Below are 24,108 nucleotides of genomic sequence, written 5' to 3'. Positions count from 1 at the left end.
AGAGAATGGTGTTCTTCTTTAGATGGTTGATTAGTTTCCTCCTTTAGCAAAACTGGTCTATGTTTAAGAAAGTGGATACATAGTCTCTTATTTTTAAAGCATGTGATAGTCATAAAAAGAGTAAGTTGACAACTCATTTTTAAAAGTCCAAACCAGCAAAAGCAGTGGATTACTAATACCCAGGTGCCCAGTTAGCTTAGGTAGTTAGAGCCATACACTAATGGAAACAAGTCCCTGGGTCCACCTTCCCATGAAGCAATTAAATTTAATCTATTCTATTGTCACAGCAAATGAACATTACCTTGAAAGCCCATCTTGTTAATGCCTGTTATTCATCACAAGTAGTGAGTAAGAAAGTTTAGCTAAATACTACTAACCATTCTCCACTGTGCAAAATTAAAAAAAAGTAATTCCAAGCACCTAGTCTAATGATAATGAGTTCAGACATCACTTTGGTATACAAAATGTGGCATATTGTCAAACAGGTTTCAGAATTTAAGCAAGTAGTGTGTGCAATTGCAGAATTCATTGATGTTTCATTGGAAACCTGGGAAAGAGTGGTTCAAAAGCATTGTCATCCACTTATGACTCAAGGATTTAATTGCATTGATTCACAGATATGAAATCTTATTCCTGAATGACAAGCCTAGGTGCTTAATTAGCGCTGCAGAGAGATATACCAGCCCAGGGAGGTACACTGGCATTTAGGGAGTGTGTCACACGTCGTAGTAGCTTTACTAGGACATTTCAGAACGGTCCGCCTTGTAAATTCCCTACCGTGGCAGGTGAACTTACCAAAATAAACGTGTACATGTATTTAGGAAGAATGGCTGGCTTGAGCCTCCTTCTGTGAAGATTTTTGAGTAATTGGAAAACGTGAGAGAGCTACACCAGAATAACAGGAAAATTTCTTTGGGATAAGAGGTGCTCAGAAGAGCTACTGTATCATTCTCAACACCAAGAGTTTTAAAACCTCTTTTCTATCTTATAAATAAAGGGCTTATTTCCCCTCCCTCTGTCCCCCACACCTCCCCCCCAAAATTATATCTTGTTTGGACCTGTAATACATAAGCATTGACTCTCTCAGGTTGAAGTAAGAATGGGGGTGGGGGGGTGGCCTAGGGCAGCCTAAAGCTACCTAACCTCCCATCCACTGGTGATTCTTCGATGGAACTAGAAAGGGAAGAAATGTGTTGATGCCAGCTAGCATTATCAGGGAATCATGAAGCATACACTTCCTTGGGTGTGTCATGCATGGTCTCTTCCTTTCTGTGCTTACAACTCCTAGTTCTTATGCTTAAGAACAAGAAAATATGAAACCTCAGACACACTGACCTAATATGTGCACAGAAACACACTTAGAGTGATGGAGTAGCTAAGTAAGGTAGATCAGATAGATCTTCAGATCCAGACTAGAGCTGGGAAGCCAGATAGAGCCTGAGTTCCCATCCCAGCCCTCTTGTTTGCTGGATGTATCCTACTAAGTGATTAAATCTCCTTTGTTGTCATCTGTCAAATGGAGAAGATGATACATTAATACCCTCAGGATAGGGGTTTTGTGGGGTCCAAAGAGATAACATATATGAAGTACACAGTGTCAAGCATAAATTAAGTACTCAATAAATATGAATGTTACTAATAAAGAATTTGAATGGAATAGAAATAAACAATAATCATGAATTGAAAATATACCAACAACTCTACAAGATTAAGCTAGAATTTATTCAATGATGATATACTCCATCTCTTAACTTCAGGCAATATTATTCCCTTAAACAAGCAGTCAAGAATATTAAATGCCAAAATAAAAGGTTATTTATGGAGCTTATCACTGCCTGGCAAGTTTCCATAGAGCAGCGAAACAAAGACATGAGTGGGTAATTCATTACCTTGTTTGTAAGTGTGAAATATTTACCATTTTAATTTTGCTAGTTCTTTCATTGGCCAGGTGATTCTGCAAATTAATTAGCACTGCCACTGGTTGTAACTTGTGTCCACCAGTTGAATGAAAGTAAATCATTCATTAAGGCCTGTGAGAGAGAGAACAGATGAGGACTTGATATGATATCCCTCTTGGCTTCAGAAGTTGAGTGTTGGCGTTAATAGAGGGAAGAAAAAAGTATATAAGATCAACTTTCAGAATGCTCAATTAATTAAAATAATATATTGCAAAGCTCAGCATGGCTCTTGGCACGGACTGAACACTCAACCAATGATATCATCTTCACCATCAATATCCTCTCTACTACCATCATCGTTCAAATGCATTCCTCCTGACTTTAAATAGTACTTTTGTCCCAACAAGACATTTCAAGCTACATCTATTGAAAAAACAATGAAACCTGCTTACATGGCACCCATGCAAATAGAAAAACCATTTCCCTGTCAACTAGTAATTGACAAGACATGTGGGTCAATGAGATAAAAACTATCTTAGCACACCAGACCTCAAAAAGTTGCTGCTACATTTTGCAATCTAGTTGACAACCAAAATAGCTCAAAGACTGAGGATCCAGAAATGAGCGCGCCATTTTCTTTATTATGGCACCCTACATTAAACACTTGTTTGATCTGTTTTAAACAAAGAGTCTTGATGTTAATGGTTATCTGTATTCACTGTGCACTGAAGCTTTTGAAAAAACTGGGTGAGATTTCTTGGCTTGAGGTTAGTGTCATTTCTCCAAGTCCAAGCTTTATTTCCAGGGGCTCGTGGCTTGGAATCCCAGTCTGGAGTTGGCATTCCAGTTCGCCCTCGGCCTGCCACAGCTAGATTGAATTTGCTGTTTCTGGACTCAAGTGCTGAAAAAGATCCTGGTGCCTCAGGTAGGGGATGTTTGACCATAGAGGAAGAAATCTCTGTCTGCAGTCTCCTTTGCTCAGAGAATGGACTCACCCGTTAATATGTGGTGGAACTACAGTGCAGGCATTGAACTCCTGTATGCAATCTATTAATGCACTAGTGTTTAATTTCTTCTATGGAAAAATGGAGTGTATTTCCTCCCATAAGGTTGTCCAAATAGAGTAGATACATAATATTAGCAGTAAGGTCATAGAGTTAGCCCTGCTGCAGCACTGACACCTTGGGGGAGTATACGTTGTTCATGGTTTCCAATAGCTTTCTAAAAAACCCTCTTAGCTTCTGTCAATTTTACATAAATTATGATAGAATACTCATAAATGTAAATTAAGAACAACATCACAATCTTTAAAAGGGTAAACATTTAAAACGTGTCTGGTGGAGGACAACCGTTAAAAAAACTTCTGATGTGGATGGATTATAAAATAAGCCAGGGAAGAAATGCTATGGGGGGTGCAGACTAACATCACGTTGCCTTCTGTGAAGGGTAAGCTCTTCCCAGAATGACTTGCAAAATTATAGTTTTGCAATCCCCAGTTTCCTCCTCTTCGTGCTCTCCGCCACAACCCTGTCGTCTTCCTCCTTTTGCCCAGTTTACATTAGTGAAACTCTAAAAGGTTTTCTTGAACTTGCCCCACCCCAAAACTTCCAAAGATTGGGTGGTTGCTGGAAAGTTGCTTACCAGTGCTTTACAAGGTTCAGTCTTTTGGGTTTGACGTACTCCAAGATAAAATTCAACTCTGCCTCTCCCCATGCCCTCTGGCCACCCAAGTAAAGTATGTGTAAAGTTGTTTCATTTATTCTGTTCTGCAGGGTGAATTTCAGACACAGGAGCAGGTTTCTGACGGCGTGGAGTAGATGCAAAAGGACATGACAGAATGAGGGAATCTAGGATAGAACAGAGACACACATCCTGCTTTTGCTCATGTGGTCATTTTGGACTCCATCTGGGAATAAAAATAGAGTTGAGGTTTTTCTTTCTGATTGATAGTCACTTCCTTCTTTTATCCCCAGATGATCCTAAAAAATATTGCTGTAAAAGACAGATATGACCCCTTTAAATCATCCAGATCATACATTTTTCACTGGCTAATAACTGAAATAGGGATAATGTTACATATGAAGACAGTTCAATTGGTCAATATTCTAAATCTTTGTTTTTGCTAGAACTGTCTAGGAATGATGAGATAGCGGCCTTTTAATTAGGCAGAATTACACGAGTCATTCTTTAATGTAAAAAGTAAAATAACCTTTATTTTCTCTTTAAAAGGATTTGGTCATTGGTTGAGAAGGAAGTGTGGAAATCATGCATTTGGGGGAAAATGTTTAATAGTTGATCCAAATAAATACATTATAATTAGGTTCTCTTTTCTTTTTTAAGAAGTACTAGGGAAGTAAGTGTGATCTTAAGTCATACAGACTCACATAACGTGAACACAGTGAAGGAAAAATTTCCTCTTAACTCATTATTAGATGCAATTGTGGTACAGTTGACCTCACATTATACAAGTTCAAGCCATACACATTATAGAAGAACAGCCTATGCCAAATTCCATTTACTTTTGTGGCCCCCATGATTCTACCTTTGTCACTTTATAGTCTCTATGTCAGAGATTTTACCCATCATGGAGTTTTCAACTATTATCTCTGCAGGGAAGACAAACTGTAAGCTCCAGCCCCAATTTCTCTTGAATTCCAGACCCACGTTTGCAACTACTCTCTAGACATTTCTATTGTAATGTCCTTCTTTCAGCTCAAGCAAAACCTGAAACAGCGATTTTAATTCGTTCTCTAAGATTGGTACTCCATTGCAGTTTTTTGATGCCAGCATCCTGCCAACATGGACTCAACTATTACTTTTAACTGAATCCCCACATTTATTCACTTGACAAATTCCATTATTAACTCCTTCCAAATAATTACTCTACTGGAATTTTTCTCTCCATTATAGCATCAGAACCATGTTTACCTTTTATCAGTTCTTGCTGGAAATACTTTCCCATGTTACCTGTTGTTGTTTCTATTTTTTGGGTCATTCAGTTCCAATTTGTTATGTCCCATCTTTCATGATGTCATCTAAACTTAAAAAAAATTAGAACTGTATGATTGTAAAGCATGATTTTTTTTTTTACTGTTAAAGAATAGCAACTTTATTTTCAGTGCTGATTTTGTTATATATCAATAAAGCATGATTTTATTTCCCCAATTTGATTTTAATGGAACTCCCATCAAACTGAAGACCCAGTACAGCTCAAAATGCAATCCTTTCATGCTGATCTCTGTTACTGATTTTCAGGGTTGATGATTGAAACAAACGAGGTGTTTATTTACCCTTGGTAATCCTCCTGCGCTAGCATCATTAGCTGAAAATTAACAACAAGTAAGACTGCTGAGAAAAAGTCATATTGGATAATTTAAGAAACAGGGAGGGGAGAAGGATGCCACAAAGTCTAACAAAATACTATAAAAAAAGACATGCTTAGCTGTTGCCACATGAGGTTTCTCTTTCTTCTTCAAGCAACTGTTAGACAAGAAGAGGTACCTAGTATATAAAAATTATATGTTAAAGTGTGTCTTTTTATGCATTAAAATACTAAATAGAAATGTTGTTGTAATCACGTTTTTAACACAGGTAAACACATTGAATTATCTCAGCAGAAGGCACAGTTAAGCACTGCAAGATTTCCTCCAGAAAGAAAGCTTTACGGTGCTGTGAATCATAGTTGTGTGAGGCTTACCTACAGAAAAACAGAGCCAGTGGTTTCGGTTATTTTAATACACATGTTATCCCCACCTACAGTACTTGTTTAAGACTCCTAATTCCCACCTTACACTGCAATTATGTTGTGCAGACTGTTCTAAAACAGGCAGTACTGTCATTAAAATGCACGTTATGCTTTGGTCCTGCTGAAAATACCAAACGCTTGTGGGCAGTCTTAGTGGCCACATGCTGAGACCGGTTGTAGAAATTCCCGTCCTAGGTGACTGTGTGGCACGTGCACATTCATGAAACACAGGCATAGTTTTGAGTTCCACGTGCTACCCAGGCAGGGGATGCCTCTTTCCTATGTGCTCTTTAATGACTAACTTAAAAGTATGAGATGCCACCTGCTGGAAACTGATAATATGGACTGTCCTGCCATAAGATTTGAGCTGTGTCCAGCAGCAGAATTATAAAATTATGTTCTTTGTACTTCACTTTTCCTTTTCTACTTTACATGAATGGTATATGCATTGAGCTGTTGAATTAGTTAGAAAAACCTCTTCCTCACACTGTTCCAAAGAATCTTCCATTTAAAGATGTAAATTTGATTTAATGATCAATTTTTAGGGTTGGGGAGACTCATGGGAGAGCAAATAAGCCCGATCCCAATGCATACTTTGTTACATCTTAACTTCAGAAATGTTAAAATATAAAATATTTAGAAAACTAGATATCACAATAGCAATTTTCAATTTACTTTGAGCGTGACCGAGACATTCAGAATTACATAAGAAAACTTAATGTTTAGAATTTGGTTAATTAGCTAGGGATAAGGTGTGCTGGTGTTTGAGAACGTTTGGCCTTGTACAGTGGTTAGCACTGTAACATAGATATTTGCAGAGTTTAAATGTGATCAGGCATTATAGTCCACATAGGTCTCGGGATGAGTTAGCAATTCTGAGAACATTCTGTTGCGTTAGGATATAGACTGACAAATTCCACATGTGCCTGACACATAGTAGGTGGTTAATAAATACCGACTGACATGTGGACTCAAATTTAGTTTTGAGCTAATGGGTCTATAAGGATTGTTGTCATTGACTCTTTGGGAGCCTTCTGTGTGTATTGTTTGAGTTAGTTTTATTTTAACAAAGTTGTGCTTTGGAATGTGCTTTCGAACGATGACTTATCTAATTCTGCTCTACAGCTAATTAAAATTACCAGAAATTATTCTAATTCTTACCGTGCCCAAAAAGGCAGGTAATCTACCTGGGTGGGTTATCTCTATTGATCAGAGCACGGACATGGCATGACAGTCCAAGTGACAGCTATGCTTATGTCAAGGTTTGCCCGCACGTTGTAGAGTTGAGTCTGATATGATAATTCTATTCATATTAATAACATAACTTAATGCAGTAATTTTTTTTTTTTACAGCAAGCCACATACTGTGGCCCTTTTTTTTCTTTTCAATTTTTATTTATTATTTATTTTTGGCTGTGTTGGGTCCTCGTTTCTGTGCGAGGGCTTTCTCTAGTTGCGGCAAGCGGGGGCCACTCTTCATCGCGGTGCGCGGGCCTCTCACTATCGTGGCCTCTCTTGTTGTGGGGCACAGGCTCCAGACGCGCAGGCTCAGTAGTTGTGGCTCACGGGCCTAGTTGCTCCGCGGCATGTGGGATCTTCCCAGACCGGGGCTCGAACCCGTGTGCCCTGCATTGGCAGGCAGATTCTCAACCACTGCGCCACCTGGGAAGCCCAATGCAGTAATTTTAAGAATTTTTTTCACCCAGAAAATATCTATTATCTATACTGATACCCGGGCCCCATCCAAGATTATAATTTTGTCTGTGTTGGGGTCCAGGTATCAAAATATTTTTAAAACAATTTCTATTGACTCAATTTGCAGGCAAGTTTGAGAATCATTGCTCAAAACAGTGAGCCTAGAAATAATTTGAAAAATAGATTGCTTTCCTATTTTTCTCCTTAAAGGATTTTTTTCAGTGCTTTCGACAGGACGGTCTTTTTTTTTTTCAGTGAGCTCATCTCTTGAAAACACAGAAGACAGAGGTGAATGGTGACTTGTGTGCATCTCATAGATACTTTTATTAAGGCAGCATGAGATCTATATTACCTCAGGCTAACAAGTTTCTTAGAAAGTTGGGTAAAATGTTTATGTCATTTAAGTCATTTAAATTTATCCCTTCTGTACTGTAAATCATCAGAGTCCCAAAAAGTTGTTTAATTCTGGATATGCAGTACATCTTACATAATTTGTATCATTCATATATATATATAATTCTCTCCTAATTCACCCAGCCCACTTTCTAGTTGTAGTTGATTTTTGTTCCTGGTATATCACAATAATAAATTTAGCACTTCTAATTTGAGACATAAAACTACTCTTACTAACGCTAATGGAACATTTGTGATACTATTTGATTTCTGTTGTCTCTTTTGTAGAGGTGTTGGAGCCTAGGACAGTTTTCCACATCAGAACATTTAACATGAATTGTGATGAATATTTACTTTTCTTGGTTGCGCTTTGTTCCTTTGCCTAAACTGATGGACATGCTGGCTGCTTAAAATAAATTCCTCTGAGATAAAGAAGCTCTTTATCTCAGAGGGAGAAGGCAAGGTAGAAGAGGCAGAGGCCATTTTTACTATCCCTTGCAGTGCTAGATAACTTAAAAGTAAGCCTTACTCCATTGTTCAGAGCCTTTTTTTGTACTCTAAATGGCTTGGTTAAGGCATGCCTGTATTCACCGAGGAAGCAGCACTTAAACGCGGTTAAATGATTCTCTCGCCTTTGTGATATAAAATAGCACTTAATATTCCTTTATAACGTCCCCACGTTGCTTTTGGAGTTTGATAAATGGTACCACTTAGAAATTTGTCTTTCTTGTTTTTTCTGGTCTAGTAACCTTAACCGTCTTGGGTCTCCAAACTAATTCTTCTAGGATGTTTTTCTTTAGCTTTATGATAGCTATAAGACGACGCCAGATTTTTATGTTCCTTTGCCTCCCTGGGTTGTTTCTGTTCCTCAGAAAGGCTTCCATTTGCTACCTTTACCACGTGGGGATGCCCATGGAGAAAAATTGTATATCTTCATTATGTCCCTCTGGATGCTGTCCTGAATCCCATCTCTTAATTTTCACAACTGCGGGCTCGCCGGTGCTGCACGAGCTCCCAGGTCTCCGTATTAAGACAACACGAGGTGGTACTGACAGTCTTTCTCTTCCCCATGAGCTTGGCTGAAATCAAGACTAGAGACTGACAGTTCTTCTTGTTGCTTGTGGTTCAACTTGAAACCACAAGGTCCAGAGGCACATGGTTTAGATTCACTGTCTTTCTCCGGCTAACACAAACCATTTGTTCAAGCAACTTTGGTATCTGTTTGAGAATAAGAGATCTGCCTCAATACTCCCCAGACAGTCAGATAAATTCTCTTGGCTTCAAGACAAATTCAGAAAATTCTGCCCAACAATGGCAGGCGGTTCAGTTTTTTCGTTTATTTTTGCAATTTGTGAAAAGGACGGATAGACTCCTTGAAAAAAAATCAAAAATGCCAATCAAAGAAGTGGCCAATTAGAGGACCGTTTATTATGGAAAGTTCCCATATTACATGTAGGGAAAATGGAAATAAAATGATATGTCAAATGGGAAATAGAATTAGAGACCTGCCAGGAGCAGAATACCTGCCACTGATACTTTTTCCCCTCTTTTTAATTCTCCCATTTAGCTGCATTAGGAATAAATACTATTCATGGATCTCAGGGAGTGAAGTGAGATCTATCTGAGAAAAGATAATGCTTCGTTCATTTCTGGGATGTGTTGCGTTAATCCTGCTGATGTTTGAGTGAATCTAGTCTACTCAGTTCAAGCCTCGAGTCTCATAAGCACAATGTCTATGATTATTACAATTTTTCCTTGAAATTATTTGGAATAGTAGAAAAAGAGATCATATAATAGTCGTAATGAGAGGTACAAACTTACTTCTACCAAGATACTTTGTATCTTTTTCCCCTATTGTTTTTTTTAAATTAATTTTTACTGGAGTATAGTTGTGTTAGCTTCTACTGCATAGCAAAATGAATCAGCCATATGTATACATATATCCCCTCCCTTTTGGATTTTCCCCCATTTATGTCACCACAGTACATTAAGTAGAATTCCCTGTGCTATACAGTATGTTCCCATCAGTTGTCTATTTTATACATAGTGTCAAGACTGTATGTGTCAATCCCACTCTCCCTATTGTTATTTTTTTAAAGTTAAATATTTGAATTACCCATCTTTGGGTTAAGCACTATGCTAGTCTATTGATGCTATTTGAATCTCACCATAAAATCAACAATAAAGTAAAAATAACATAGGAAAATACCTGGGATAAATCAATAATGATGGCCAAATGTTTGTATCCAAATGTGGGAATTTGACATCCTTACTGAAAGAGAAACACTTGCTCCACTAAAATACTAATCCAACAGCCTAGTTTTCAATCTTGACCACCATTCCATATGGTTATACTATGCTACTTTCACATTTATTGTTTAACTTAATTTAGCAAGTGTCTACAGAACGTTTTCCCAGGGACTCTGTGTAAGGCTCTGGTGGGGACCCAAAGACAGATCTTGAGTTGCTTACTCTCTAGAGGATGCGAACAGCGTGTATACATAAACGATGAATCATGTTGGAAGGTCTCTGTTAAGCACTTCAGTTATGAGCATGATGGGCAACTGCAGCCCTCCTTTGCCCTCATGAGAGACGGGGCTGGATATAAAAGATCCGGTGAGATAGAAAAGGCAGATAAAAAGCACAGAAACAAAAAACCTCATGTTAAAAATGAAGGTTTGTGACTTCTCTAAGAGCATATGGGTCATTTGAAGACCTGGGCCAAGGTTGATAATAATTACTGCCATCTACTTCTCTTCTCAATCCATGTACTGATACTTAGATTGACAACAAAGACTGTATCACACTCACATTCCAGAGGATGCATATGTTTTGGATTTAGAAGGTGGGGTCCGGGAGAAATCAATTGAAATTAGGATCAGTGCTAGCGTTAGAGATGCTTAAGGACAATTATGTCTTCATTGCTTTGATTCAGTAAATATTAAACTATAAGGATATCTTAATAACTAAATTCCCTATCTATCTGTCTATCTATTTGTCTATCTATCTATCTATCCATCCACCTTTACTAAGCACCAGGAACTGTTGTAATTGCGTCACATGTACAGTACCATTGTTTTTTTAAGTACCATTTATTCTCCATCACAGCTCTGTGTGAATTCTTTTCCCATTTTACACAGAGAAATTTAAGGCCCTGAGTTGTTAGATAATTTGTTCAAAGTCATGTGTTAAATAATGGTAAAGCCAGGAATTGCATCCAGGCCGACTAATGTCTTCATTTCTTCCCAATCCTGCCTGCACTTTTTCATGATGTATACATTAACCAACATATAGCACTATCACTGACAGCTGTTAAACTCAAAAAGAGGAAAAGATGGGAAGAGAGATTTGAATCTTATAAGAAAAGCTCCTTGCATTTGTCTTTTTGCGATGAGCTACGTTTTGTGAAGCATAATTGGTGCTGGACAAATATTCATGGCTTCTGCGGGGACAAGAGTGCATAGTTTCCATGTTTCTTGTGGTATATAACATAGATTCATGGTGGCAAATTGGAGTTTCCAAATTAGTCAGTCAAATTAACGTAGTGGCTAGCTTGTAAACCCATCCTTACTGATACAGAGGCTTGCCATTAAAAAAACGTTCATGGTCTTCGAATCGTGTTATTTCTTAAATATATCCCTATAGCAAAGAGCATAATATACTAAACTGGTTTACATTTAAAGAAAAAAGAGACTTTTCTGCTTTGTGTCTCTATCTCCTAGTTAGGAATAAGTGACCATAAAATCCCTGAACGTGTGAAACCACAATATATTTCCCTGTTCTATCATTAAAAGCTATTTGCAACATAAATGAGAATCAGAAGCAGAGGCCTGAGGGGAGGGAGAATAGCTTTAAGATTATATATAAGGAATTATTTCCCAGCAAGGATTGGTTCTGGGAATTTGGGTTCCTTGTTCTTTAACTGTTATGGGAATCTTCTAGAGACTTCTAATGTTACGACCTCTTAAATTTCTATATAGTACTGTATCATTTATATTAGCAAAATTGAGTTCATAACATCAGAGGCTGATGTCACAAAGTTAATGAAGTGAGTCTGAGACATTGGGAGATGGATGTACTGTAGGTACAGTATCAGGAAAACGAACTTGGCAACCTCGTAACTGAATGGAAGTACAGATTCAGCTTTTATGTTTGTTGTTCGAGCCCGTTGGCCAGGCATCAAGACAGGCATTGGGTTGAGCTCTTCCCCAGAGTTTCCAAAGTGTACTTACTGAGTCAGTCTGCTGTAAGTGTAAAATCTTCAAGAGGACAGGCTTGGCAGTACAGAAGACTTTCAGACAGCACAGTGAATGAAGATGGTTAAGCTCTGGGGATGATTTTAATGAGAAAAAGAGGCAAATAGAGAAACAGCTAATTGGGAATAATTTTATGTGTGTGAAATATGGAGAGGACATGGGGACAAGGGGTGTGTTTATTTACACAGCAAAGTTTGGAGAAAGAAAAGCTCGTTGAATCCAAAGCTCTGTTTATTTTTGACATAGCTGCTTTGCAATCGGTCATCAATCTCCTGTTATGCTTAATTATAGTAGAATTGTTTTTTAAAGAGATTTAAAATGTGGACAGAGTCATTAAAATGTTGGAATGCTAATGGACCTGAATTAAAGGAAGCACTTTTTACTCCTTTCAGCAATAGCATATATAATCTATGATATAGAGGGATACTAATAAATAAGAGAGAAGACATGAAAACAGTCGCTTGCATTAGCTTGTACTGCCTAGCATCGTGTCATAATAAGGTCACTTTAAAACATAAATTTACCCTCACCTAAAACAAGAATTTGGAGACTCATTAAGGAATACTTAATTTAGTATTGATTTCATTGGTTACTGATTTTTACACTAGATTCCTCTTATTTATATGGGTGCATTTAGTTAATAAAATAAACTTGATATTTTAGCTAATATATACCCTCACAAATGTCAAGAGACTTCGTGAGTTGGGATTTATGTTTATTTAGAATAGAATGGTATACATAGTCCAAACTGAAACAATCCACTGGAGGGGAAAGGGAAAAATATTGCTGGTAAGAAGTTATACACAGATTTTGGAAATTCATAAGCTGAGGATGCTTGCGCAATGGGGCACATGTGAAGGAGATTCAAAGCAGAGAAAGAGCGCTGTGATCGTGTGAGAGGGTGATCTGGGCTTTATTTATATCAGTAATAGCGCACGTCTAATGTGTGCTCCTCCTTAGGGCAGGCATTGCCCTAAGCACTTCACCTATTAACTCGTTTAGTTCTCTCTAAGGCTTATAGGGGTGGGGCTTATTTTTCTCTCTGTCTCAGAGACGAGCTGACTGAAGAACAGAGAGGTTAAGTGCTCAGCTACGTAACAGACGTCAGAACTGAAATCGAGACACACTATGTTGCAGATGGAAGATTTCAAGTGCCCAACATCTGGAAAATGTCTAGTTTTGCTGAAACCAGAGCATCTGATATAGTCTTGATTTTCCTTTTAGATTGTATTTTGCTTAAGATGAAGGAATCATGGGTGGGAGCTGTTGTACTTCATTTTTATCAGCAAGAGAGGGAAAAAAAATCCCTCATGGATGATGGAACATCATGGGAACCGGAGAGAAAAAAATATATGTATATGTCACCCAGAGCCTAGATGATGAAGAAAGGTAAGGGCGAGTATAATCAGGGAAGAACCCTACATCTTAAGAAAGTCGGTTAAATACAAACACTAAAATGCATGAGCATTTCCGTGATCATTTTTTAAAAGCACTTCAGCTCAGAAATTGATACGGTAGTTCTTACGAAAGACTCTACACTGTTCCCTTCAGGAGAAAAGCAAAGGATAAGAGTAAGCATAAGAAATTCCCTCCTAGAGCTAGAGTCTCTAATAATGGCAAAAAAGGGAATACCATGTCCAGGGAAGTAAGCATAATTTGTAGTACATCTAGACAAAAATGAGCTGACATTCCTTGAGGTGTTTATCGGTTTTATTTTTTTAAGTAGCAAAACCTAAACCGTTTTAGCAAGGTGCCTTCCCACTAAGCTGGATATATACAGTTACTTAACAGGGATTTATTAACTTAGGACTTGGCCAAAGAACATTCTGGAATGGCATAGCAACCATGTAAGTTTTATGACAGTTATTTAGGTAGACATCAACAATAAACTCTAATGTTGCCAGGAATTCTCCTACCAGTTCTCTCTGTGAAGCTGGCCATGATATTTAAGTCGCATGGAAGAGTGATTAAATGTCTCTCTTCAGGTCTGAATTCTTTTTGAGTTCCTTTTCCTCATTTTGTATCCTTCTCTTCTCCTTTACTATTACTACTGGGACATCCTCTTCTTGATTCAAAGCCTCTGTTACAATTGTAGAACATGCTTACAATTTTGCTTGTACACTTCCTCAGATTCTGCTTTTCAAGTGCTCTACATTTATCAATGGTTTCCCAAGGGCGGCTGCTTGACTCCTTACCTGGGAACCCTGCATAAAGTTGTAGGTCCTTTTTTTATCTATCCAGAGCATTCTGTCTTACGTTCTCTCTGTCCTCATTGTTTCATTTACTATGAATTAAATTCCCTTTTGTTTAGAAGAACTCCTTTTGCTTGGAGAACAAACTGAAAACAAAGCACCCGTGAAGTAGCTCCCTGACCCTTTCTGTGTAACACTGCTGAGTACTTCCATCTCTCGACTGATACATACATTTTGGGAACAGGACAACTTTTCATTTTGAATATTAGCGTATTTGCTTTCTTTAGAAGAATGCTTGCTATTACTTATTGCTGATGGTGAGGGGATGAAGTGAGCCCTCTCATGCTTTGCCGATGGGCTGTCGATCTGGAAAAAACCCTCTGGGAAAGCTATTTGTCACCATTTGTCAAGACTCTAAAAATGACTGTCTCTCTTGACCCTTTAATTTCACTTCTGGAAATTTATCCTAAGGCAATAATACTAAATACAGAAAAGCTTTATGTAAATAGAAACACTATTTAACATAGCACCCTCTCTGAGAAAGAAAACAAGATAAATATTCAGTAATATGAGAATGATTAAATACAAAATAAAATACTATCCTGCCACTAATACTATACTTAAGAAAGAAATTGTATTCAGACAAAACAGAATTTTGATATAAAGTTTGAGAGAAGATGACTCCAAATTATAAATTCAATATGACCATAAATATGTAAAATACACACTGGAAGAAATACCAGAGTGAAAAACACCACCAGTTTAGTTCGGTTGCCTTAGGGTGATGGAATTAGAGGTGATCTCTTTTTCTATTTTTCAAGTTTAGCAGCATGCCAAATAGCAAGCATGTTCTAGTTAAACAGGGAAAAACAAAAAGCAAGTTCAACTGTTAGAAAACTTTTCCTAAGCAAAACTTTTCAGGTTAACCCTCAAAATGACTTTTTTGAGGGGGGATTTTGGAAACAAATTGACTAAAGTTTTTTTGAACAAGGGTGATTGGAGAGCAGACGCTCAATGAAGCAGCTTATAAAGACTGAGTTGACCTACAAGACATTGGGGAGAGATGACCTTGAACACCTCAGACAACATTAAACTCCAGGTTACAGCTGACTGGAATCCTGAGGTTTTATTGGCCATGCGCCAGTCTGCAGCCTGCTCTAACCACCCTAGTATTTTATAACATTGTAAAGACTGTATTGTTTCAAACATTTCAAAATTTTACACACAACCTGGCAGTCATCCAAAGCCGTTTCCAATGGGCCAAAGCTATCAGCAGCCACCCACCTCCTTGGCCATGGCCGCCTGATTAATGATGTTCCACCAATGGGGTCCTCTATTAGGATCATCTATGGGGGGAGACCCCAGGACAAATACAGTCTTTGAGACTTGTACGTTGTCTATACATTGTGCAGCTGATTTTTTTTTTTTTTTAAACAGGGATGAAACAATAATAGAAATGAGAGGTCTGGTGTGGTATAGCTTGGATTGGCTGAATACAGCAGGCTCTGATTCAGTAAAAAGCAAAAGATGCTCTTTGTCACAGACACTGTTCTTACTTCAGAATATTTGTTATGGCATGTGACTTTTCTAAACTACTCAAGTTCCCCCTCCTCACCCCCTCCCCTTTTTTTTCATTGCTCCCTTATTTGACTTGCAGCTTATTTACCCCATGGTCTTAGAACTGAAGTTTTTTAAAAAACAAACATAATATAAAGCATTTTTCATTGATATGTTTCCTTCTGAAATGAATGTTACACATTACTAAGTGTATTCAAGCCCTTCACATCATACCCTTACTAACTCACAACGTGCCAGTGCTATACTAAGTATTTTACATACATTCACTCATGTACTCTTTGCAAAAACCCTATAAAATAGTTATTGTTATTGCCATTTTAAAATAGTTACTGTTATTGCCATTTTACCCAATAGAAAATGAATGCATGGAAAGGTGAAGAATCTTACCCAAAGTTATCCTCAAGGTTTGTAACTGGTAGAGATAGACAGTGAACCAGGCAGAGAATAGACAGAGCATCTAGGGTTCACCACCCAAACCCACCCCACCACTTATGGTGATTTTCAGTCTCAAATTGTCTAACAGCTGCCATCGGTGATACTAGAATTTTTATGTTGAATGTGCACCAAATATTTCTTTACTGCTTCATTAAAATAGAAGGTAGAAATTGTTTGCTGAGAGATAACCTACAGTTCAGAGAAAAGAACATCTGTAGATTCTGATACTAGTTTTCTGCTCTCTCTACAGAAAACAATAGCTCTATTTCCTTGTTTGTTTTTCTGATTTAGAATGTATTATATCTTTGCTTCTCAAATTATTTTTGGTCTAGATGATACGTAACTATCAGAAACACGTTTACCCCTATCATCAATTACATGCAACTTTGTTTCACTTCTAGGAATGTTATTTATGAGGCTGGCCTTGTAAAACTGAAGGGACTGTACAGTCAGAATAGAGAGCTGACTCATTTCCATCCTGTAATCACGCACCGTCTATCTGACAAGTGGGAAGTGAAAATAAGTAAGATTTTACTAGTGGCCACTCAGACATTCCAATCATTTCAGTCGATAGCTTTCATTCAATTATATAAACCTCAGCTATGCATTTTTTAAACCAAATTACAGTATATGATAAAACGAGAGCCACAGGCTTCACAAAGAAGACTATCTGACACTGTAAAAGGCCCCGTATGAGCCCTTTATTCCAACTTGGTTCCTTTGCTTGACGAGATTCATCAGAAAATTCATCTCTTGGTTTGGCTTTGCTTCTGTTTCCTTGACACAGAGTGTATTTGTTTATTTTTTAATTAATTTTTATTGGCGTATAGTTGATTTACAATGTTGTGTTAGTTTCTGCTGTACAACAAAGTGAATCAGTTATACATACACATATATCCACTCTTTTTAAAATTCTTTTCCCATGTAGGTCATTACAGAGGATTGAGAAGAGCTCCCTGTGCTGTACAATAGGTGCTCACTAGTTATCTATTTTATATACAGTAGCGTGTGTATGTTGACCCCAACCTCCCAGTTTATCCCTTCCCCCCCCACTTTCCTATCTGGTAACCACACAGAGTGTGTTTAAAAGGATTGTTGATTTAGTAGAATTCTGTCCCATGATATTCTCAGCAGAGATGGATATCTATGGTCTTGTTAAGATGAACCTGGAGGACATTATTCTAAGTGAAATAAGCCAGTGACAGAAGGACAAATACTGTAAGATTCCACATATATGAGGTCTCTATACTCGCCATACTCATAGAAGCAAAGAATAGAAGGGGAGTTGCCAGGTGCGGGGGGGAAGGGGAAATGGGGAGATGCTATTCAAGGGGTATAAAGTTTCAGTTGTGAGAGAGGCATAGATTCTAAGGACCTATAGTTAACAGTACTAGATTGTACACTTAAAATGCGTCAAATGGGTAGATGTCATGTTAGATGTTCTGATTACAATAAAAAAGCAAGGCAAAACTTGACTTGCCTCTAAATAATATCACAGAGGACAGGATCTTATCTTAAAGCCAACACTACCCACCTTCTCTGAATGCACAGTGGAAAGAATGCAGGTTCAGCACCATTTAGGTATAGCTTTACTTTGTCTACAACTTACTAGTGGCTTGGGGATCAGAAAGGTTAAGTGATATGCAAAAACTCACTTTCCTCATTTGTAAAATGGTTAAATAATATCTACATTACAAGATTTTCATTAGAAATAATATTTCCGAATATGCAGTAGAATGCCTGGGATATAGCAGGCGTTCAGTAAATCGTAGTGAGTATTATTTTAATTTATGTTAATTTCCTTTGTCATCAACCCTATGAGATGAGGACACAGTGGGACCTCAGCTGGCACCAGGTAACATAAATAACTGCAGCATGAGTAGGGCATTTTAGTATTACAGATGCTGTGTTAATAGGAAAATTAATAACAGTAGAGGTAAGAATATCGCACATTATCTTGTTCTTTTCCTATGAAAAGCCTAGGTTTCACCTGGATGAAGGAAATGATGATAGCATTGGTGGAGGAAGATTAAAAAAACTTTGCATTATTTCACTCTAAAAGAAGGCATTTTCTGTCCTATGTTTTTCTAATACACTCTTATCCAAGTAAACCATGTTTCTGATGGAGTTGAAACAAAGATTAAAGCCAGAACGTCATTACTGAAAAGGCAAAGGTTTATACTCACTGAAATATAATATGGTCTTTAAGATATTCTGAGTATGGAAGGGATTAATCCCAACATCCTTCAAATGCTGAAGTGTCACATGCTCTATAGCAATGGGCCAGAATTCATGTTTAAGGGGCAGTCGTGAGATAGTAATTCTAAACCGCTATTAACAATCCCTCATATTGTTTCAGGGCTTCCATTACAAGCCAGTTAGAAAACCAAGCTTCTATTTTGGTGGCTAGTGTGATTTGTAAGTTGTTTTTCCATAGTGATTATTTTGTCAGGTTAAACCTTACTGCTCACAAATTTCTGTGCTGTAAGCCTGAATGCATCTTGATGTGTTTGCTTGTGCTAAATCAGGGATCACCACTCACCAAATGAAAATCTTTTTGTTCTAGATGTAGCTTGAACCAGAAGCTTACCCACTTGCTTGGATAAAGAACACTTTGAACATTTGCTTATTACAGCAGTCTCAAAACATTAGGGTGGGAGTTAAGCCCACAATTTTGTTTTAAATTAAGTGCTCCTAAAAAGCGTGAGACTAACAGCACCAACTAAAGCCAGTTATTTTTCTGGCAAGCAGTATGTGAGTTTCCCCTCATTGCTAAGCCAGTAAAATTCAGCCTTACTGTGGCAATTTTCCGACTGCTCCAGTTCTTGGACTGTTGTCTACACAGCACCAAAATCGTGAGATGAAAAGTGAAAACTTCAGTTGGTCATCAGGATGCTGCCAGATATTAGAACGTGGTGTGTTGTAAGTCATCAAGATGTTTCATTATATTTTCCCCCTTTTTACCACATATTTTGGCATTGTGTAGACGCCAGTTTAAACTTTATCCATAAGGACATTTCATGGATTTGTCCTATTCAGCATGGAACAAGAGAAGAAACATCAGACATTTTTTTCAAAGGGGACATCTCAATCCAAATCTGTACTTTTTCTGTTTCTTTTATTTTAAACTAAAATAATCCCCTGTTCCGCCAAAACCATGCATCCTGGGTTTTTAAACTTTACCTCACACTTTCTCCAAGCAGCCTACCAGATGATTATGTATCCATATGAGACAGTCAACTTTCAAGAGACAGAATATATCCAGCAACAATAACATTTGTTGAATATTTACTACATGTCAAGCACTGTGCTAGATAGTTAGACATATAGACAAATGAGGTATAGTTCTTGCTTTCTAGGGACAAATTTGATTGGAGAGAGAGAAAATACATACATACCTATGTATATGTGTGTGTATATATATATATGTGTATATATATATATATACACACACATATATATGTGAATGACAGATACATTTAAAACTTTAATAATATTTGCTAAAATAATAAACAAGAATTGCTACCGAATGTAATGGAGAAGACATCGTGGAGTGTGGCAGAGACTGCAGAGGCTTTGCTGAAGATGTGAAGCTTGAGTTGGTCTTACTGGAATCAGGGGACCTTGATAAATTAAGAAGAGAATAGAGGCTTTCCAGCCAAGGGAAAGAGCAAGATGTCTATGTACTAAAGTGACCAGGTCATCCCAGCTTGCTTGGAACTTTCTCATTTTAGGATGAGAAATCCTGTGTTCTAGGAAACTCTGCAGTCCTAGGCAAACTAGGATGGTTGGTCACCCTACAAAGTAGTGACAAACATGACAAGGTCAGGAAATAATTAGCAGGTTAAATTGGAGGATTTATTTAAGGTGGAAATCAAAGAAGAAACTGAAAAAAAAGTGGCTTGGACCACATGTCAGGGACCTCGAGTCTCATATCAGGGCATTCAAAAAGTATTCTGTGCTCAGTAGAGGAAATTAGGAACCCTTTTTTTTAAGGTGTCTGAAATCCATAAAGAAGTATTTTTGAGAGATCAGCCAGATCATAGAATGTAGGTGTACTTAAGTGATTCATTTATTTAACAGATATTTATTGAGCACCTACTGTGTGCTGTACGCTGTTGTAGACACTGGAGAAGCAGCAGTAAGAAAAAGTTTTTGTTCTCATAGTGCTTACATTCTGGTGGTGGGAACAAAACAAACAGTTATATAATGATATGTCAGTGTTCTTGATAAAACAGCAGGTTAAAGGGGTAGGGAGAAATGGGAACAGGGTGCTATTTCAGATAGAGCACTCAGAAAAGAGAGCATTTGAGCAGGGGCCTAAATGAAATGAAGGAACAAATCAGGTGGATAATTAAGAGAAATACATTCCAGATAGAAGGAAAGTATATGCAAAGGTCCTGAGGTGGAAAAATGCTGAATGTGCTTGAAGAACACAAAGGAGACCGCTGTATCAGTAGCAGAACAAGTGATGGGAAGAATGTTGAGTTTGGGCCGTTTGACACCTGTGGTGGCCAGATCCTGCAGGGTCTTTGGGTTTTGAGGATTTACCTGATTTTCAGTGAGCCTGGGGCACAGAGGGCAGGTTAGAGGCTATTTCAATCCTATCCCATCATAAAAGACCATTCATATAATTATCTGGGGGTAGAAAAATCACTTTTATTAAAGTGAAGAAGCCAGAAGTGTTACATATTTTATTTATATCTAAAGAAAACCCTTCCAATCAGCTATGGTACAAAAATCCAAGAACAACAATTAAATTCTTATATGTTTAAAAGAATAAACTAAAAATCATTTAGTATTTATTTTAAATCATTAAACAATTTTTATTTAATATTTGAGTGATAGTCACTCTATAGGACAAATTTTGTGTGTTCGATTTTTACCTGGGAGGTTTTAAACTAGAACATAAAATTGAAAAAAGAAAAATAAGAAAGGAAAGCATAACTGCAAACTTTTGTCCCATACTCTATCAGTATTTAAGATTTAAAAATTATGTAAACATTTATTACTCATTTTCATATAAATATGAATTTTCTAGTTTCCTTGAAAAAAGTATTTACATACAGAAAGTCACATTGCTTCAGCCTCCCAGGTGTATTTATGTATATGACAATATTCTCCTTCATTAGTGCTTTTTCAATATTACTCTTTTCTCCTTCATTTTTGGAACAATTTTATTTTATTAAATTACAGGATCACATGCTAATGACATTTCAGGAGTACAGATTTAAATCTCCATCACTCAAGAAAGTAAAACATAGGGTTTCATAAAAGCATTGATTTCCTAACTTTTTTTTTGGCCTTATAATAAAGTGTACATTTAGAACACTGATCAGCAGTCCAAGAATTATATATAATCAATGTTGGACAAGTTAATGTTTCTAAGAAGATCTTAACCTTCATATTTTCTGATTTGTTTTTTGTTTGTCTGCTTTTAATTAAATTTTTATTGGGTGATAATTATAGATTCATATACAGTTGTAAGAAATAATAGAGATACTTTCCCCAGCTTCCCACAAGGGTAACAGTTTGCAAAACTATAGTATAGCCTCACAATGAGAATATGACTATTGATACAGTGAAGACACAGAAAGAACTTTTCCATAAACTCAAGGATCCCTCACATTACCCTTTTATAGCCATTGCCCATTTCCCTCCTGCTCCCATGCCCTCCTTAGCTTGTGGCAACCACTGATCTGTTCTTCATTTCTATAATTTTCTTATTTCAACAAAGTTATGTAAATGCTATAGAAACATGGTACATGACTTTGGGGTATTATTTTCATCCAGCACAGTTCTTTGGAGATGCATTGATTGTTGTATGTGTACATAATTTATTCCTTTTTATTGTTTGAGTAGCAATCCATGTTACAGATGTACGAATTTGTTTAACCATTCATCTGTTGAAGGACATCTGGGTTGTTTCCAGTGTTTGGCTGTTTTGAAAAAAGCTGCTATAAAGGTTTTATATATATACATATATTTGTGTAAAATAAGATTTCATTTCTCTGAGATAAATGATCAGGAATGCAATTGTTGAGTTGTGTGGTAGTTACATTTTTAGTTCTATAAGAAATTGCCAACTGTTTTCCAGAGTAGCTGTACCATTTTATATTCCTACTAGCAATGATTGAGAATTCCACTTGTTCCACATCCTCACCAGCATTTGAATTTTCAGGTGTTTTTTTTATTTTTGTTTTTGTAGCCATTTTAATGATTGTAGAATGGCATTTCATCATTGTTTTAATTTGCAAACCCCTAATGCCCTAATGACATATAATGTTAAATGTTTTTAATTTTTTTCATAAAAATTCTTAAATTCTTTATATAAAATTATCATGAAAATGTAATAATGGGGGATAATTATACATAATAAAACTCATATTGGTACCTATCACAAGGCTTCACATTTTAAATTATTTTTCCATTTATTTATAACTTTTACCTACATTACTTATATGTACCCCGATACTCATAGCAGCATTATTTTCAATAGCCAAGATACAGGAGCAAGCTAGGTGTCCATCAATAGTTAAATAGATAAGAAGATGTAGTATATGGACCACTACTCAGCCATAAAAAAGAGTAAAATCTTGCCATTTGTGACAACATGGATGGATGTGTGGAGGCTATTATACTTATTTCACTGTCAGACAAAGACAAATACTGTTTGTTTTCACTTATATGTGGAATCTAAAAATCAAAACCAATGAACAAATTTAACAAACAGAGACATATGCCATTAAATGTTATAATGTGCTCATCTGCCATCTGTGTGTCTTCCTTGGTGAAGTGTCTCAGCATCACGTCTTCTCCTTCTGGAATATCAATGACATGGATGTTAAATCTTCTGTAATAGTCCCACGGGTTCCTGAAACTCTGTTCATTTTCATATTTAGTCTACTTTATCTCTGTCTTTCAGATTGGGTAATTTCTATGGTTCCATCTTCAAGTTCACTCATTCTTTCTTCTGCCACCTCCATTCTGCTGTTGAGTCAATCCATTGAGTTTTTAAGTTTATGTTATTGGTTTTTTAATTCTAAAATTTTTGCTTGGCTCTTTGTTATATCTTCTCTCTCTCTGCTGAGACTATCAATTTTTTTCCAGTTTTTTCAGGCCTCTTTGTAACTGTTCATGAAGCATTTTGTGTGTGTGTGATAACTGTTTTACAATGCTTGTCAGATAATTTTAGCATCTCTACCATTCCAGTGTTGTCATCTATTGATTTTTCTTTTCTGTTCAGTTTGAAATCTTCCTGGTTTTTGCTATGCTGAGTGATGTTCTTTTTTTTTTTTTTAATAAATATTTATTTATTTATTTTTGGCTGTGTTGGGTCTTCGTTTCTGTGCGAGGGCTCTCTCCAGTTGCGGCGAGCGGGGGCCACTCTTCATCGCGGTGCGCGGGCCTCTCACTGTCGCGGCCTCTCCCGTTGCGGAGCACAGGCTCCAGACGCACAGGCTCAGTAGTTGTGGCTCACGGGCCTAGCCACTCTGCGGCATGTGGGATCTTCCCGGACCAGGACACGAACCCGTGTCCCCTGCATTGGCAGGCGGATTCTTAACCACTGCGCCACCAGGGAAGCCCCCTGAGTGATGTTCTTGATTTAAACTTGAATATTTGGGGTATGATGTTATAAGAATCTGGATCTTCCTTATATCTTCAGTTTTAGGTGGCTTTTTGGACTCTGCTTTAGCAAGGGAAGTGGGGGTCATGCCAGTTCATTACTACCAGGGGAGTGTAGAAGTCTAGACTTCCTATTCAGTCTTTGCTTGTGGGGTTGGGGCTAAGGCCACAATATTTTTTGTGGTTTTTGGCTGGAGTAGAGTGATTATTATCTAAAAGTGTTCTTTCTTGCTAGGCTCTTCCTTTCCTGGTCCTTTGTCCAGAAAGAGTGAGCTTTTATTGGGGCTTTG

Source organism: Eschrichtius robustus, chromosome 20, assembly GCF_028021215.1.
Source record: "Eschrichtius robustus isolate mEscRob2 chromosome 20, mEscRob2.pri, whole genome shotgun sequence".
Lineage (NCBI taxonomy): Eukaryota > Metazoa > Chordata > Mammalia > Artiodactyla > Eschrichtiidae > Eschrichtius > Eschrichtius robustus.
This window is presented reverse-complemented; position numbering follows the sequence as displayed.